Here is a 17,261-nt window from a genome sequence, read left to right as displayed (position 1 = left end):
CCCTCTCGTTTGAACGTGATTGGCAGGAGGGGACGAAGGAAACAAGCATCAGTGTTACGCAGCCCACAATACAGCCTGGCTTTGGACCTCCTGGAAGAGCCTGACATATGAGTGCCTTCTTGATGCACTATCTGCAACATGATCCCCGTTTCGTTAGGATTCAAAATAATACTGACTACTAGGTTGCCACTCTCTTAGATCCACATTATAAGAGACAATTTTGCCAGCTGCTTCCCGCCCTGGAAAGGGACCCGCTTATGTTGGAGTATTGAAACAAGCTTTTAAGCAACCTTAATAGAGGTTTTCCCCAAGATAACAGTGAGGCACACAGTGTGCATCGCAGTTGTAGTCTTTCAACCTCCGGCACGTCAGTTCGTCAACGCCAAAACATTAGCAGCAGCAGCAAAGTAAGTGGCAGAAGCAATTTCTGGGGGTCCTTTCACACATTTTTTGCACCAGCTCGTGCATCAGCACAACAGAGTACAAGTTAGACACGTAGTGAACAACAGGAGAGGATGGTGCAGGAGTATCTAGAGTTCAATATCAATACCATCAGGGAGGGATTGGACCCTTTTACATTTTGGTCTTCAAAAATGGATGAGTGGCCTGAACTCGCCACTCACGCCTTGGAGGTTTTATCATGCGTTCTCTCTGAACGTGTCTTCAGCACTGCTGGTAGTGTCTCGATGGACCCGGCTGTCCCCTGAAAGTGTAGACCGCCTAACTTTCATCAAGATGAGCAAGCCATGGATCTCCAAGGACTTTTGCACCCCAATTGCAGACTGCACAGAGTAGGCGATGTTGTCGTCTTGAGAGTGCTGCATTGATCTCTTGAAATTGCAGTCTGTGATATGGCTTCAGTGCTTGCACTAGCTGCTGCAGATTTTAGTCCCTAATTTTGGGAAATGTGCAGAATTCTGATTGTGTCTCCATCCATTGGGTTGGCTGTAGTGGGACAGGTTTGGGTCTGCGTTAAACTACTTTTTGTCTGATGACATTGATGCCACTTCGGTGATGTTAGGCCCTCATTTAGGGCAATGTGAACACTCCTGGTTAGGTCTCCATCTCCTGGGATGGCTGTACTGGAAGAGGTGTGGGTCTTATTTACACTATATCTACTGTATTGAAATTGATTAAACAATGCTAGTGTCTGCCACAAATTTTTTGAAATGTGGAAAATCATGATTGGGTCTCCACCCATTGGGTTGACTGTAGTGGAAGAGGTTTTGGTCTTATGATTGGGTTGGCTGTAGAGGAACTGGTTTTGGCCTTCTTTGCAATACTTATACTCTAGTGAAATTGATGCCACTTTGGTGGTGTTTGTTAGGCCCTCATTTAGGGCAATGTGAACACTCCTGATTGTCTCCATCTCTTGGGTTGTCTGTACTGGAAGAGATGTGGGTCTCATTTACACTATTTCTACTGTAGTGAAATTGATTACACTTTGCTGGCGTCTGCCGCTAATTTTTGGAAATGTGGGGAATCCTGAATGGGTCTCCACCCATTGGGTTGACTGTAGTGGAAGAGGTTTTGGTCTCCATGCATTTCTATAGTTATACTGTAGTGAAATTGAGCATTTGGTGCAGATATTATTCTCCCCAAACGGTTACACAAACATGATAAACTTTAAATTGATTTTCAATAAACAACCATCAGCCGCCCTGTTCTGTCTCCGCATTCAATCCGTATGACTTGCTGAGCTCTATACATTGTCTATTGTATTTATGTGTGAAGAGTCACTATTAAGGATGTAGGAAACGCTGCATTCTTAGTAAGCAAGGCCCTTAGTAAGCAAGGCAGAGGAGCATTGCGTGGCGAATAAGCCTCCTTACCTTGACGTGCCAGAGCTGGTGTGTCACTCTCCATAAGGAAAATTGTTACCCCTTAGACCTCAGTCCAGAGTCTCTCACCTAGCCAAATCAGTTCTCATACTTTGCACTGACGAGGACCAAAAGCCAGAAACACCGTGTCTGCAAATTGAGATTCTGATTTGGCTTTTATCCTAAGTCATATTGCACGACTCGTTAAAGGGTTGATTGTGACTTGTAGGATTGCTGCTTCCAATAGGTGGCGCTATAGAGTACAAGTCCTCTTTTTCTCTGAAGAGGCAATTTTCTTAGTAAGCAATAAAATTATTATTTAATCCATAGCGCTTTGGCTCCCTCTAGCGGTCAGAGTTATGTTAGCACTTTCATTTCTTTATTTCTTATGTCTCATTCTCCTCCCCTTTGCAATGCATTCTGGTAGCTCAGCCTCCATTTTCTTCACCCTGTATTCAAGAAAAGACATCTTCATTGCTGTCCCCTTGCGATTGCATTGCCGGTATGTATTCATAGTTTCTGTAGCCATTTCCTTCTCTAATGTTAGCCTAGTTTAGTCACTAATACCCCAGGACAGTTACTAGCTTTGTAGATGTTCATGTATATTGTGTAACTATGTGTAACATGCGTACAGTATTTGCTGTATCATGCACTGATTGCATGTATTCTGATTATTTCTAGTTTCACCGCGCCAATATACTAATACATTCAATAAAAAGCACAGACTCAACCACAGTCTCCTTATTGGGCCTGGTATAGCGGTTTATCTGTCTGTATAACTACATGAGCTCCGGCCCATTTAGTGAGAACAGAATAGTGAAATGGCAGCCGTCCAGCTAGAGGGACTCTAGTCTCCAGCTACACAGAGACTTTGTACAGCTACAGCAATCTCTGCACAACCAAGTGTTCCCCCAAGACACCATGTCCCAAAGATCACACAGAACAAGATCCGTTACTTCTGTCTCTTCAAAGACAACATCCATCAGCAGCGCGGTCACCATTGCCCGCCAAATGCTGAAGCCACCAAAAATGCGAGCAAGCTTTGCTGAATAAGAGATGCGACTGAAATTAGAGAAGGCACGCCTGGATGCTGCCTTAGAAAGTCTAGCAGCAAAAAGGGAAGCTGCAGCCACCCTCACCGTGGCAGAATCGCTTGAAGCCGCGCAAAAGCCTGAGCTGCATAGGCGAAGCAGTATGCCAAGTCTGGAGCTTTCACTGCAAGATTCTCCACAACGCACATCTCAGTACGTTAATGAACTCCCTGATCCAAACTATTACCCTGAGCCAGTACCAAAATGAGAACACAACATTTCCAATAAACAGAGCAGTAGTCATCATGAGGCTCAGCTTCAGGACAGATACAAACTCGAAAACATCGCGCAAAACAACTCTGCTAATGACGACCTTGCCTCTCACCAGGAAACTAACGTAAATCACGTTGCTGACACACCATACATAAGAATGAAGCAATACAACAGCGGCTGGCACCGCCCATAGGACACTAACAGGTACGAACGCATCTCACATCACTATCCGGGTGACCCATCACCAGTATACTCTGCTGACAACCGGTTTGCAACAGAATTTGCTAAGTTCTTTACACGACGTGATCTGGTTGCCAAAGGGCTCATGACATTCAGTGACCAAGCTGAAGGATACAGAGCTTGGAAAGCTTCTTTCCAAAATGTCACTAAAATCTTGGGGTTGCTACACAGGGAAGAGATAGACCTCTTAGTCAAATACCTGGGAGAAGAGTCAGTCAAACACGCAGTAAGGATCAGAGACATTAATATAAATCGACCTGAAGTTGGCCTCAAAGAAATCTGGGCTAGATGAGTGTTATGGCTCAGCAGAGGAAATAGAAAGGGCCTTGTTTAAAAGTATTGATGACTTTCCCAAAATATGCAACAAAAGTCTCCAGAAACTTAGAGAACTAAGCGACCTGCTAAAAGAAGTTCAAGTTGCCAAATGCGAAGATGACCTATGGGGGCTTGCCTTCCTCGACACAGCCATAGGTGTTAACCCTATAGTCCAAAAGTTGCCCCACAATCTGCAGGATAGGTGGCTTATACATGGTTCCAAATACAAATACAAGTACAGTGTTCCATTCTCTCCCTTCTCCATTTTTGTAGACTTTATACACCAACAAGCGAGAATTAGAAACGATCCCAGCTTTGACTTTACAATGTCATATGCCACATCGTCACCAGCTGCAAATCCACGCAGAACATCCATGGCAGTACACAAGACTAATGTTTCTTCTCCAGGTTCTAATCGCAGGTCTGCTGGCTACTCCCAAACAGAGACAAAGATGCCGGACCCTGACAAGCAGTGCCCGCTCCATCAGAAGCCTCATCCTCTCCTGAAATGCAGAGCCTTCAGAGGAAAATCTATGCCAGATTGCAGAAGCTTCCTGAAAGAAAACGGTTTCTGCTACAAGTGCTGCTCGTCCACAACTCATCTCGCCAAAGATTGCAAGATCAATGTAAAATGCACAGAGTGTGGCACCACAGATCATAACACAGCTGTAAACCCTGGCCCAGCTCCATGGAGCACACAAAACACATCAGCTGACAGTGAGCATTGCGGGGAGGAAAGTAACACTGCTACAGCTATGCCAGAGATAACTTCACAATGTACAGAAGTCTGCAAAGGGACATTAGACAGTAGGTCCTGTTCAAAGATATGCCTTGTCAGAGTGTACCCAAAAGACCATAGAGCCAAAGCTGTAAGACTGTATGCTATCTTAGATGATCAAAGTAATCGATCCCTGGCCAGATCAACATTCTTTGACCTGTTCAACATTGAGGGGCCAAGCACTCCCTACTCATTAAAAACGTGTGCAGGTACTGTGACTACAGCAGGCAGGAAAGCTACTGACTATCAAATCGAGTCCTTAGACGGACAATTCTGCCTACCACTACCTATAATTATCGAATGTAACCAGATTCCAGACAACAGATCTGAAATTCCTATGCCAGACGTAGCAATTCACCACGCTAAGGCTGCGTGCCCACTATGCGTTTTTCAAGCATTTTTGGCATGGAATTTCCACAGCGAAAACGCTTAAAAAACACTTGGTAATATGTGCCCCATGGTTCCCAATGATAATCCGCATGTGCTTTGCATATGCTGCGGAAATTTCCGCTGCGGACTATCATTGGGGAAATATACGCAGCATGTCCATTAATTTTGTGGACATTCAGCGTAATTGCTGCCATTGACTTGCATTGAAGTGCTTAATATCCGATTGACTACATGTGCACATGCGAATATTAAGCGATTCAATGTGCGGATGGTACCCGGGTCTGGAGAAGAGGAGACTCTCCTCCAGACCTGGGTACCATGGTACCTGTTAAAAAAAGAATTTGAGATAAAAAATATACATTATACTCACCTTCCGATGTCCCACGGTCTTCTATTTGGTACGTCTTGGCTATCCGGCAGCTCGTGATGGTCTAAAAGGACCTGCCATGATGTCATTTAGTCATGTGACAGGTCACGCAACCGCTGACGTCGGCGGTCGCGTGACCTGTCACATGACTAAATGACTTCATGAAAGGTCCTTTCACAGCACCGCGAGCTGTACAAGAGACCGGACGCAGCGGAGAAAAGACCTGGGGCCATCAGAAGGTAAGTATAATGTTGTTTTTTTAATTTTTTTACCACTTTTATTCTTTTTTTCAACTATAACTTGATCACACTATATAAATCCATGCCGGTTGCATGGATTTATATAGTGTGACCAAGTTGTCAATTACTTTTCCAAGTGATGCTAAAATCGCTTGGAAAAGTGCTTGATAACCCACATGCAGAAATGCATGCAAAAGCGCTTGACAAACGCTTCTACTTGGCAGGAAAAACGCATGTAAAATCCGCATGCGTTTTTCCTGCCAGGGAGATGCAGGAGATGCATCGTGGAAACTTAGTTTTAAAATGCATAGCACACCTTATACCGGAACTTGACCATCAGGCCCAGATAATCCTGCTGTTGGGGAGAGATATCTTACAAGTTCATAAAGTGAGACGTCATATCAATGGACTCCACAATACTCCTTATGCCCAAAAGCTAGACCTAGGATGGGTCATAATAGGAAACGTATGCCTGGGACGAATGCACGCCCCCTTTTCTGTGACAAGTATGCTGACAGATACATTGGAGAAAGAACGCCCATCTCTGTTCCAACCGTGTAGCAATGAGTTTCATGTCAGAGAACTGCCCCACAGCATCCAGCTGCACAATCATTTAAGAGACTTTACTCACGACGGGAGTATAGTGTCAAGAACCTGTGAGGATCAGTTAGGTGCACAGTTTTCCAGAAAACAAAACAGGACAATCAAGTCGCAATGTCGGTAGAAGATAAGTTATTCTTAGAGGTGATGGACAAGGGACTTCTTAAGGATGAGACCAACAGCTGGATTGCACCTCTTCCCTTCAGAACTCACAGACCACATCTACCGAACAACAGATGAGGCATTAAAGCGTTTCTCATCTCTCAAACACAACCTTCAAAGGAAAGCAGAGATGAAAGATCACTTTTTCTCCTTCATGTCAAATATTTTCCAAAACTGTCATGCAGCGTTAGCTCCCACTCTCAAAGACTCTGAAGATTTCTGGTTCTTACCCATGTTTGGAGTGTACCACCCTAAGAAACCAGGCCAAATTAGAGTGGTGTTCTATTACAGTGCTAAGTTTGATGACGTCTCCCTGAACTACGTTCTATTGTCAGGTCCAGACCTCAATAACAAACTGCTGGGAGTACTTATGTGCTTCCGTAGGGATTCCATTGCCTTCATCGCTGACATCCAGCAAATGTTCCATTGTTTCCTTGTGAGAGAGAGAGACAGGAACTTCCCAAGATTCTTCTGGTACAGTGACAATGATCCTACTAAGGAAGTCACTGAGTACCGCATGAGAGTGCACATCTTTGGTAACAGTCCTTCACCTGCAGTTGCCATTTACGGACTCAAAAGGTCGGCTCAATAAGGAGAAACAGAATACGGAGCAGATGTCAGGCAATTCATAGAAAAAATTTTTTATGTTGACGACTGCCTGAAAGCCATGCCTTCAAATGAGACCGCCATCAGTCTTCTCTGGAGAGCCCAGGAGATGCTTGCCTGCCTCAACCTCAGGCTTCACAAAATAGCCTCAAACAGCCAAGAACTCATGGAAGCATTCCCTTCTCAGGACTTGTGTAATAGTCTCAGAGACCTGGATTTAGGGTCAGACTGCAGCAATGCAGCACAGCCTCGGGCTTCTCTAGAATCTACAATCGGACACTTTCACCATTCAGGTCAGCCAGGAAGAAAGGCCTTTCACACGTAGAGGTGTTCTGTCTACCATCAATATTCTATACGATCCCTTGGGTTTTGCAGCTTCTGTTACTATACAAGGCAAGGCCTTACTAAGAGACTTAACTAGGGAAACATCTGACTGGGATGCACCTCTGCCACCTGAGAAGAGAATCTAATGGGAAGGATGGAAGAACTCATTATAAGCCCTCTCCAACCTGAATGTGCCAAGACCATACACCCCTGTGCCGTCTACAGAAATACAAAGCCAAAAACTGTACGTATTCGCAGATGCTTCTGTTAAAGCAATTGCAGCCGTTGCCTACCTTAAAACTGTAGACTCCAAATGTCAGAGCCACATTGGGTTCGTCATGGGAAAGGCCAAACTTGTGTAAAGGACATATCGATATTCATGCTATAGTTACTTTTATAGTTACTTCATTTTTTGATTGCTTGCTTCTAAAATCATGTTATTATTACTCCTTGCACGGGATACATTCTTTTATTCTTTGCTCCTGCTTCACATGCAATTTTCTCACAAGAACCTTTTCTCTCAAGAACATTCTATGAAATACCCTGCTCCTGTTATCTAACTAGTCTGGGCCGGGATGTATAACCTTGTAACTTTCCATCATGTGCCGAACTAACAATAATATGACCATATGTGTGTTTCCGAAATAATTGTACTAACATTGGTTTAAGCCTGTAGTATGGCTGTAGGTGATTGGCTATTGATATACTCAAAACAATATATAATGCTAAGTAAAATAAACGAGATTAGAGATTCTCCGAATCCTCCCATACAGAGCTCTGTCTCTGTCTGGTTCCCTGATTGCAATCAACCTTGTAACAAAATAATTTGACACTCACTTGGTCAACCGTGAAGGGTCATTACTGCCCTCCCTGCTTGGTGCCGTGACTCGGATCCCTAATCAGGGACGCCCCACCACCTCTGGACGTCCACAAAGAGAGACTTACTTTCAGCCTCCCCCACTGGAATTGGGACTGATCGTCCCCCACAAAAGCCACGGTAAGTGCACGAGTTCTTTACTAGTGGTACTGACCGTTTGGCGTGGTTTCCACGTGGTGCGTGGTCATTTGCAGTATCTCCGGACGTCTTGGTTGGATATAGTCAAAGGTGAGACTATAGGGGTGTAGTCCCATTAGGGGTCTGATATTGATAACTTTTAAAGCAGTACCACCTCGGATTGACAAGTGAATATTGTATTAATCTGCATTAAACTTCTGACAAGATTCTTAGGAGACTGAACACTATTAGTATCAGTCGCGGCAGGTGATCGAAGATTGGGTAGGACACGCACACAGATATAAGTATATCGAGTGTCCGAAGGGCTGCAGACGCGAGCTCTCCTCCTTTCACCTAGTACCGTACGTGACTTCCCCGAAGGGAGGGGTGAGTCAGTGGAACAGCTGAGCCCGGCCGGGCTCATACTGTGCACAAATCAAGGATCTTTGTCAGTCGAAAGGCAGCAGTGCAATGATTAATCAATGTTTCCGTGGAGCAGAAAGAAAGTGTCTCCCCCGCAGGAGGGAGAGGATGCGATGACTATCATGGTCGGTCGAGAGGGGAAAAGATGATTTAAGAATGCACCAAAAGTGTTTAAGTTGTTAAACTTTCCCGTGGAGGGGAGACTTCAGCCTACATTGTGGGACGAAGGAATCCGGCAGAAAAGGGGAAGACTAGTTGACTGTGGATTGTTGGAAGATGCTGAAAAGTTTAGGAAAATTGCACATGAGATTTGTGGAGATGGATATGTTGAAATAGAGGAGGAGATGAAGCCTGGTTATTTCAATTATTTTTATGTCAAGAAAGGAAAATGATCTAGCACTGTAACAAAGACTGGCTGTTTTGTGCTACAAAATGAAACTGATGGGGAAAAGGTAGAGGAGGAAGTAGATTCCCCTTCCCAACTTATGTGTCCACAAACTGAATCTGAAGCCCCTAAAGAAGCATCCCCTACCCCCACAAATGTAGCCGTACCCTAGCCCCTGAATCCGGAAACTAAGCAATTTATACCTAAGGAGATTAAATACCCTGCACTTCCCATTGGTGGCCATCCACCACCATATAACCCAGATGGCTGGCTCTGTAATGGCTGTTGGGCCACTAATCCGGGATGGCACGAGACGTGTTGTAATTGTGGAGCACGCAGACCCAGTGTTGTTGCACCAACCTTCCCATTACTTAACGCTGATGGCGGGTATTATAAACCATTGTCCCCACCTGCTCCCGCCATGGTCCACACTCCATTCGGAGAGACCCAAGGTCCTCCGAACTCTACCCTATTCACCCTCTCCCAAACTGGGGAAATACAACATGGACACGAGTACCAGGAGGTGGCGTCTGTTTTACAGAATGGTCCTTCGGAATTTTCCACTATACTGAGAATAGGCATGGGGAGTATACCGCAACAGCAAGTTGGGATCATTGAAAACGCAGCAAATGCAAAACTACAGCATGGGGGGGGGGTCTAGCTGCAGAAATATGTCGTATTGGGGGACCTACAATGCAAACTGCATCCAAAGATCACATCCGTGACCACGGTCCTTTAAGAGAAGGAAAGGTGATGGCTACAAGAGTGGGACAGCTATCATGTCAGTATGTTATACATGCGGTGGGACCAAAATATGATCCCCTGGATGTACCCAGGTCACAACACCTGCTTACAGAAACAATTCAAAACACCATAGCATACACATTACAGCTTCATGCGGTCCCAACCCTAGCCCTGCCATTTATTTCCACCGGTATTTTTGGATATCCAAAATAAGACGCGGCCAAAATAATAGTCGGGGCTATAAAGCAATACATCGCCACGCATCCAACTAAATTGAGAGAGATAAGACTCTTGGCCATTGACAGGGATCTCGTTGATTATGCCGCTCAACTAATCAAACCCGATATCTGGTCTCCCCCAGTGTTTCCCTACCTCCAAGATCTCCCAACAATCAGTACTCATGCTGATTTCCCTCCACCTCCACCCCCTCTCATAAAGATGGAGGAAGCGGACCAGAATACCAGCCCACCCAAATATACCCCGTTTACCCCAGCACGGACGGATACTCTGTGTAACCGTCTCCCGGATCCCGAACACTCCCCCATGGCTTTTTACAGGGGCATGGCCGCAAAGAGAGAGATGTATTCAACAACAAGGCAAGATCTTTTACACCTGCTCCGTGTAAAAGCCGGTGAAGGATATTATCCCATGGTAGAGGCTGCTATCCCATATAATAGAGCATTAGACGCCAATACGTATGAGAGTGGGGTTGACTTCTGTCAAGCCCTTAAAATATGGGCTCTGGATAAGTTGGCTGATCAATCCACTACCCTCACAGATGTCACTCAAGAGAAGGAAGAGTCAGCTGAGAAGTTTTATGGGAGCCTTATGCAGGTCTATAAGGACCTTGGGTTCTCCTTACATACTAAAACTCATTGCCAGCTGTTAGTATCCGCCTTTATCCAGGGGTTACGGACTGAGATCAAGGACGCGATACTGGCTGTACGCCCAGATGTTGAGTCAGCCACCCCAGGAGATGCCCTAAAGGTAGTAAAAAGCTTCCAGAAAAGTGTCGCCCGGACCGCTTCTGCGGTTAAGCCTAAATCCAAACCCGCTGCAGTGGCAGTTGTGGCACCCGCAGTACCCGCAACACAGTATCCTTCCTCAACACTTGTGTCACATCCCTGGCGACGTGCTTGCATAGTGCACCACCTCCCACTATGCAAGACCACAATCTTACCTGTCAGTCCAGCCTGCAAACCGTGCTCCAGTTCATGCTGTGTGCATGTCTCTTGACTGACTGCTTAGGGCGCCGGCCCGGTTACTTCCTGATTCTTATAGCTGCTGTGGGCGCACCCCTAATGTGTCTCCAGCCTATTGCTGTGAGTCACTGGATATTTAAACCCCCTCCACCCAGTAGGAGGTGCCTGAGCAACACTAACATTCAGTGTGCTCCTTGACTCTGAAGTTGCCAGGTCCAGTTCTACTTCTTGTTCTGTTTCCGCCATCTCTTGGGGCTGCATACCCAGACCTGTTATCTGTGACTTCTTGTCCGTTTCCGCCTTCTCTGGGGGCTGTATACCCAGGCCTGTTATCTCTGACTTCTAGTCTATCCTGCCACTCTGGGGGCTGTATACCCAGGCTCGTTCTTGTATCTGTAACATACCTGGCGGCGTTCTTGCATAGGGCACCATCTCCCACTATGCAAGATCGCAAACTTGATCATCAGTCCAGTCTGCTAGCCTGGCTTCTTTCCATGCTGTCTGCTTGCCTCTGTTCTGGTTGCTTAGGGCGGCGGCCCGGTCAATTCCTGTTTCTTGTAGCTGCTGTGGGCACACCGCTAATGCGTCCTCAGCCTATTGCTGTCAGTCATTGGATATTTAAACCAGGTCCACATACAAGCTGGTGCCTGAGCAACTTTAACATTCAGTGTGCTCCTTGACTCTGAATGTGCCAGGTCCTGTTTTGTTTTTCCCTGCCTGTCCGCCCTCCTGGAGGCTGTATTCCCAGGCCTGTCTGAACACACTCCTAGCCTGTTCGTTTCTGCCTCTGGGGGCCGTATACCCAGGCTCGTTCCTGTATTTTGCTGCAGTAACAGTTCCTGTCTGAACTGTCTCCTAACCTGTTACTTGTTTTGTCTCTATGTCCGTTTCCTCCCTTTTGCTGCAGTGTCTGAACCAGCTCTTGGCTATACCTAGGCTCGTTCCTGTATTTCGTTGCAGTACAGTTCCTGTCTGAACTGTCTCCTAACCTGTTACCTGTTTTGTCCCTACGTCCGTTTCCTCCCTTTTGCTGCAGTGTCTGAACCAGCTCTTGGCTATACCTAGGCTCGTTCCTGTATTTCGTTGCAGTACAGTTCCTGTCTGAACTGTCTCCTAACCTGTTACCTGTTTTGTCCCTACGTCTGTTTCCTCCCTTTTGCTGCAGTGTCTGAACCAGCACTTGGTTTTTCCTAGGCTTGTTCCTGTATTTCGTTGCAGTACAGTTCCTGTCTGAACTGTCTCCTAACCTGTTACCTGTTTTGTCTCTTTGTCCGTTTCCTCTCTTTTTCTGCAGAGTCTGAACCTGCACCTAACTCCTACTCGTTGTCACTGTACTTCTGTTTGTGAGTTTGGAGTCCACTCGCTACTTCTCTGCAAGTACCTTGTGTGTATCTGGTTCTGCCTTTCCCTTCCAGTCTGTTCCATGTGAAAAGAGCCCTGTCCCCTCTGCTCTGTTTTTGCTAACCACTTTGGCGGTTTATCTCTGCTCTGCCTTACTTACCGCTCTGGCGGTTTCTGCCCGCTCTGCTCTGCTTTGTCTACCGCACTTGCGGTTTCACTCTGCTCAGCCTTGTCCACCACACCTGCGGTTTCGCTCTGCTCAGCCTTGTCCACCACATCTGCGGTTTCGCTCTGCTCAGCCTTGTCCACCGCATCTGCGGTTTCGCTCTGCTCTGCCTTGTCCACCGCATCTGCGGTTTCGCTCTGCTCTGCCTTGTCCACCGCACCTGCGGTTTCGCTCTGCTCAGCCTTGTCCATCGCACCTGTGGTTTCGCTCTGCTCAGCCTTGTCCACTGCACCTGCGGTTTCGCTCTGCTCAGCCTTGTCCACCGCACCTGCGGTTTCGCTTTACTCTGCTTGATTACCGCATCTGCGGCTCTGAACCCGTCTCCTAGTCTGTACTCGACCCTACCCAGCCTGTGCTCTGACCTGCCTGTTCCTGTATTCCCCGGTGTGGGTCAACAGCCATGTCCGGGGTCTGACCTGGAGTCGCACCTGGTCCCTCTGCTCGGTTCCTCCCTGGTGCACGACGGCTACGACGCCGTGCACCAGGAAGGAACCGAGCAGAGGGACCAGTGGCCACTTGGTCTAGTTACCGCAACATTCCCGAGTAAGGACGGCAACGTCCGCAAGGTTGAACTGAGGATGACCAAAGGGAATGAACCTAAGACATTTCTCAGACCGGTATCTGAACTGGTCTTACTCTTGCCCTTGGAAGAAAGAGATAGTGACATCCTTTGATGCCAGGCGGGGAGTGTTCCATCTCCGCATTCAATCCGTATGACTTACTGAGCTCTATACATTGTCTATTGTATATATGTGTGAAGATTCACTATTAAGAATTTAGGAAACGTTGCATTCTTAGTAAGCAAGAAAATTATTATTATTTGATCCATAGTGCTTTGGCTCCCTCTAGCGGTCAGAGTTATGTTAGCACTTTCATTTCTTTATTTCTTATGTCTCATTCTCCTCCCCTTTGCAATGCATTCTGGTAGCTCAGCCTCCATTTTCTTCACCCTGTATTTAAGAAGAGACATCTTCATTGCTGTCCCCTTGCGATTGCATTGCCGTATGTATTCATACTTTCTGCAGCCATTTCCTACTCTAATGTTAGCCTAGATTAGTCAGTAATACCCCAGGACAGTTACTAGCTTTGTAGATGTTCATGTATATCGTGTAACTATGTGTAATATGTGTATTTGCTGTATCATGCACTGATTGTATGTATTCTGATTATTTCTAGTTTCTCCGTGCCAATATACTAATACGTTCAATAAAAGCACAGACTCAACCACAGTCTCCTTATTGGACCCGGTATAGCGGTTTATCTGCCTGTATAGCTACATGAGCTCCGGCCCATTTAGTGAGAACAGAACACGCCCCATCAAACACCTCTGCTGCTTCTTCCTCCTCCTCTGTTACCGTGCCAAGTTGTGTCACGCAGGTGTCCGACAGAACCAGCTGGATACCCGCTGCAGATAGGCTGAGTGACAGCCCATCAGCTGTAAGTGAAGCAGACATGCCTGCTGTGTTTGTTTCTTTGAGCACACCACACGTTTCTCAATCCACCGTAACATCTCCGCCTGCACCTCACTCACGGTCTATCGGTTTGTCCGTTTCACCGTACTCTGCCCTCTGTCAGCACTGTAGCCAGCCGTCAATCCCGCTGTTGTGGTCACATAAAAGACTGTTTCATCCTACACATGACAAAGCTAAGAGATTGATCTCCACCATCTCCAATCTGTTGGCCACGGAAATGGTGGTCTTAGGCCCTATTTTTTTAAATGTAAACACTAGTGTTGAGCCACCCCCGTAGTGTTCGAGTTCGGTTCGGTTCGTCGAACACCCGTGTGTTCGCCGAACTGTTCGTCGAACTGTTCGTCGAACACCTTCGAACACCGTTAAAACCAATGGCAGGCAAACAAAAACACATAGAAAACACCTTCAAAGGTGTCCAAAAGCTGACAAACTGCTCAGAAGACATAACTAACACATGGAAAAGTGACAAGTACATATAGTCATGCGAAAATAAAAGAGGTGGAGGAGTAAAAGGAGGGGGAGACACAGATATAGGCATGTCATGCCCTTCTAAAATCCAAAAAGTGAGAAGCCGACACGGCCAGTCCGCTCCTGCCCGTGCCACCTCCGTGTCGCCGGGTTTGTGCCAGAGCCGCGGTGAACCCTGATGGCCAGCCCCCCTCTCCCAATACTGGTGCCTGTCCGCTGGTGGGTCGAGCGAGCCCCCCTGTGGTGGAGGCAGCTCTAAGCTTTTTAATTTAAATTGTCTCTCTAATTTGAATGAATACACTTTAAATCCATTTACAAGGATCTATTGGAGGGCAAGTCTCATGCCAGCAGCCGCGTAATTCCAGCTCCAGTAGCGTCCACTAAAGCTGCTGCAGTTAAAAAGCTTTTATAAGGATCGAGCTCGGCTGTCCACCGCAAGGCATCCTACTGCCAGTCCCAGCCCCTATGCCTTGGGGTGCCTCCTGATGCTCTTCACTGAGTATCCCATGGTCCCGAAGCATTTCCTTTGAAAAAATTAAGTGTCTAAACTACAGGTGGTGTAGCTTGCTTAACAGCCGGGATAATCCGCTGACTAGCAGACACTGCTACTAGGCACAAAGTATTTCCTGGGCTAGATGCAGTTAAAAATTTGTAATTAGATACTCTCATTGGATGCTGAGAAAGCATTCCATAGAGTCTCCTGGCACGCCATATATGATTCTCTTAAAAAGCTTGGGGTAGGGGTCTAGGGGACCCTTTTATAGCCAAAATCACGGCCCTGTATCACAATACGTCACCTAGGCTGAAGATAAATGGAACTGTAGCACCCTGAGGGCTCGGTTGCTACAGAGGTATTGCACCTCACCCAGAGGTGTGATATCTCACTCTCAGGTAAGGATGGAGTGTGGATCAGGACCTGACACCTGCATGCATTACACCAGATTTCCGTGGGGCAGGGCGACCAATATGCCTCTGAGATGGGCACGACAGTCCCTGTCCCTGGCTGGAGTGGGGGGAGGGAACACTGAGGAAGGGGAACCCTGTAGTGCAGGAGCAGGGAGGAAGCAGTTCCTGGGTGCATTGAGAAGGGAGTATAAAAGGTGGGCACCATCTTAGTTCAGTGCAGAGAAGTCTGAGCAGAAGTGGCAGGGAGCAGGGGCTCTGCATGAGCTCTGCTCCGGAGGCGGGCCTAGTAACAGAGGCCCAGGCCTGGAAGAGGGAGAAGGAAGGAAGAGGAGCGGAGAAGGCTCCAGGAACGAGGAATGAAGGGATCCCAGGGGTGCAGACGGGCGAGTCGCCACCGCACGCCCGAATCCACCTGCGTGGAGGGGTCAGGCCAAAGGGGGAGACCGGTCCCCGAAACTAGTGGAGGCAGGAAACGACCCTCAGCTAGAAACCGGAGGCTCTGACATTTTATGTGGCGCAGCCCCTCGCTACACCCGCTAGGAAGGCACCACATAGGGTCAGGGAAACTGGCGCCAAGTTTACCAAGAGGAGGCCCGAGGCAGCCGGACAGAAGCGTTGGTAAGAAAGGCCAGACAAAGGACACACAAAGGGGGTCCTGTGAAGCGCTCCAAAGTTATCTGGGAGTTGTCTGAGCCCCTCACCTGGTGAGCACAGTACGACGTGGGCAGCCGTTACCTGCAGACGTGGTCTGGATAATAAGAACTGTGAGTAAAGGCCCTGGACTGCATCACTGACTCCGTGTCGTTACTGCTGCTGCCCTGCACCATCACCCCCATCCTCCGCATACACTGCCCTGAGGCTATACTCCTTATGCTACGCTCTGCTGCACCCACAACACCAGCCTCAGCGGTCTGCCCTGCAGCGGCGGTTCACTCTGACCGCAATCCACGGGTGGCGTAGTCAGACATTTAAACATCAAAACCACATAAATAGTTCCGCCACTGGTTTGACCACCCTGAGCCACGGAACCGGGTCGCCGCCACGAAGACTACAACCACCAGCATCCACCAAAAAGGGTCCGGCTCCGGGTGTCCCAAGGCCCAGGGGGTGCATCAGAACATTTTCATCACCTTTCACAATCACCAATGGGACAAGGCAGGGATGTCCTCTGTCCCCTCTCTTATACATCCTAGTGACGGAGCACCTGCTCTCATCAATTCGCCATAACCCCAATATTAGGTGGATTGAGGTGGGAGGCACCGAGTACAAGTGCTCTCTATTTGCTGATGATGTCCTAGTATATATCACTCAATCACATATATCCATCCATGCTGTTATGGCTGAAATAGATCACTTTGTTACATGGTAAAATTTTAAAATCAATGCAGCGAAGTCTGAGGCCCTCGATGTCTCCCTCCCCAAATCCATATAGGATTCCATCCAGTCCAACTTTCCCTTTGCCTGGCCCTCACAGGGTATCAAATACTTAGGAATTCCTATTCATAGAGACCTCTCCCATCTATGTTATCTTAATTTTGGGCCCTTTATTGAACAACTCCATACAGACCACGGTTGGCAAGTTAGAACTGTAAGATTCACTACGTGAACCACTGGTGTTTTGTGGAAAAGCACATGTACACTGTGTTCCAAATTATTATGCAAAAAGTGTTTAGGAGTGATAAGGGAAGAATTTGTTTGTTTGTCAGTTAAACTCATTGATGGTGATGTGTGTCAGGGCTCTTTATATCACTGTAAGCAATTGCAGACACCTGTGCTAATTAGTTTGGCAGGTGTGTCCAATGAAAGGCAAGACTACTTAAGAAGGCTGTCTCACATTATTAAGCAGCCTACATTTTCTGCCAAAATGGGAAAGAAAAAGGATGTGTCGGCTGCTGAGAAGCAACAAATTGTGGAGTGTTTAGGTCAAGGCATGACTACAATCAACATTGTGCGAT

The 17,261-nt window shown here is 47.1% G+C and overlaps 1 protein-coding gene and 1 long non-coding RNA gene across 4 annotated transcripts in view; one reads left to right on the top strand and one right to left on the bottom strand.

Annotated features, from left to right (window-relative positions):
- LOC141172419 (NXPE family member 1-like) overlaps positions 1–17,261 on the bottom strand; it is a 358,423-nt gene that overhangs the window by 124,912 nt on the left and 216,250 nt on the right. The window lies entirely within an intron of this gene.
- The window catches only part of LOC141172420 (uncharacterized), a 104,543-nt gene continuing 89,506 nt past the window's right edge, over positions 2,225–17,261 (top strand). Inside the window, exon 1 of the long non-coding RNA XR_012252470.1 lies at positions 2,225–2,322. This is a non-coding gene — a long non-coding RNA (uncharacterized lncRNA). The remainder of the gene's footprint in view (positions 2,323–17,261) is intronic.

This window comes from Phyllobates terribilis, unplaced genomic scaffold, assembly GCF_046119375.1.
Source record: "Phyllobates terribilis strain yellow unplaced genomic scaffold, ASM4611937v1 Scaffold_12__6_contigs__length_324123572, whole genome shotgun sequence".
Taxonomy (NCBI): Eukaryota; Metazoa; Chordata; class Amphibia; order Anura; family Dendrobatidae; genus Phyllobates; species Phyllobates terribilis.
The sequence above is the reverse complement of the archived record's forward strand: the minus strand, read 5'-3'. Positions and strand labels throughout refer to the sequence as shown.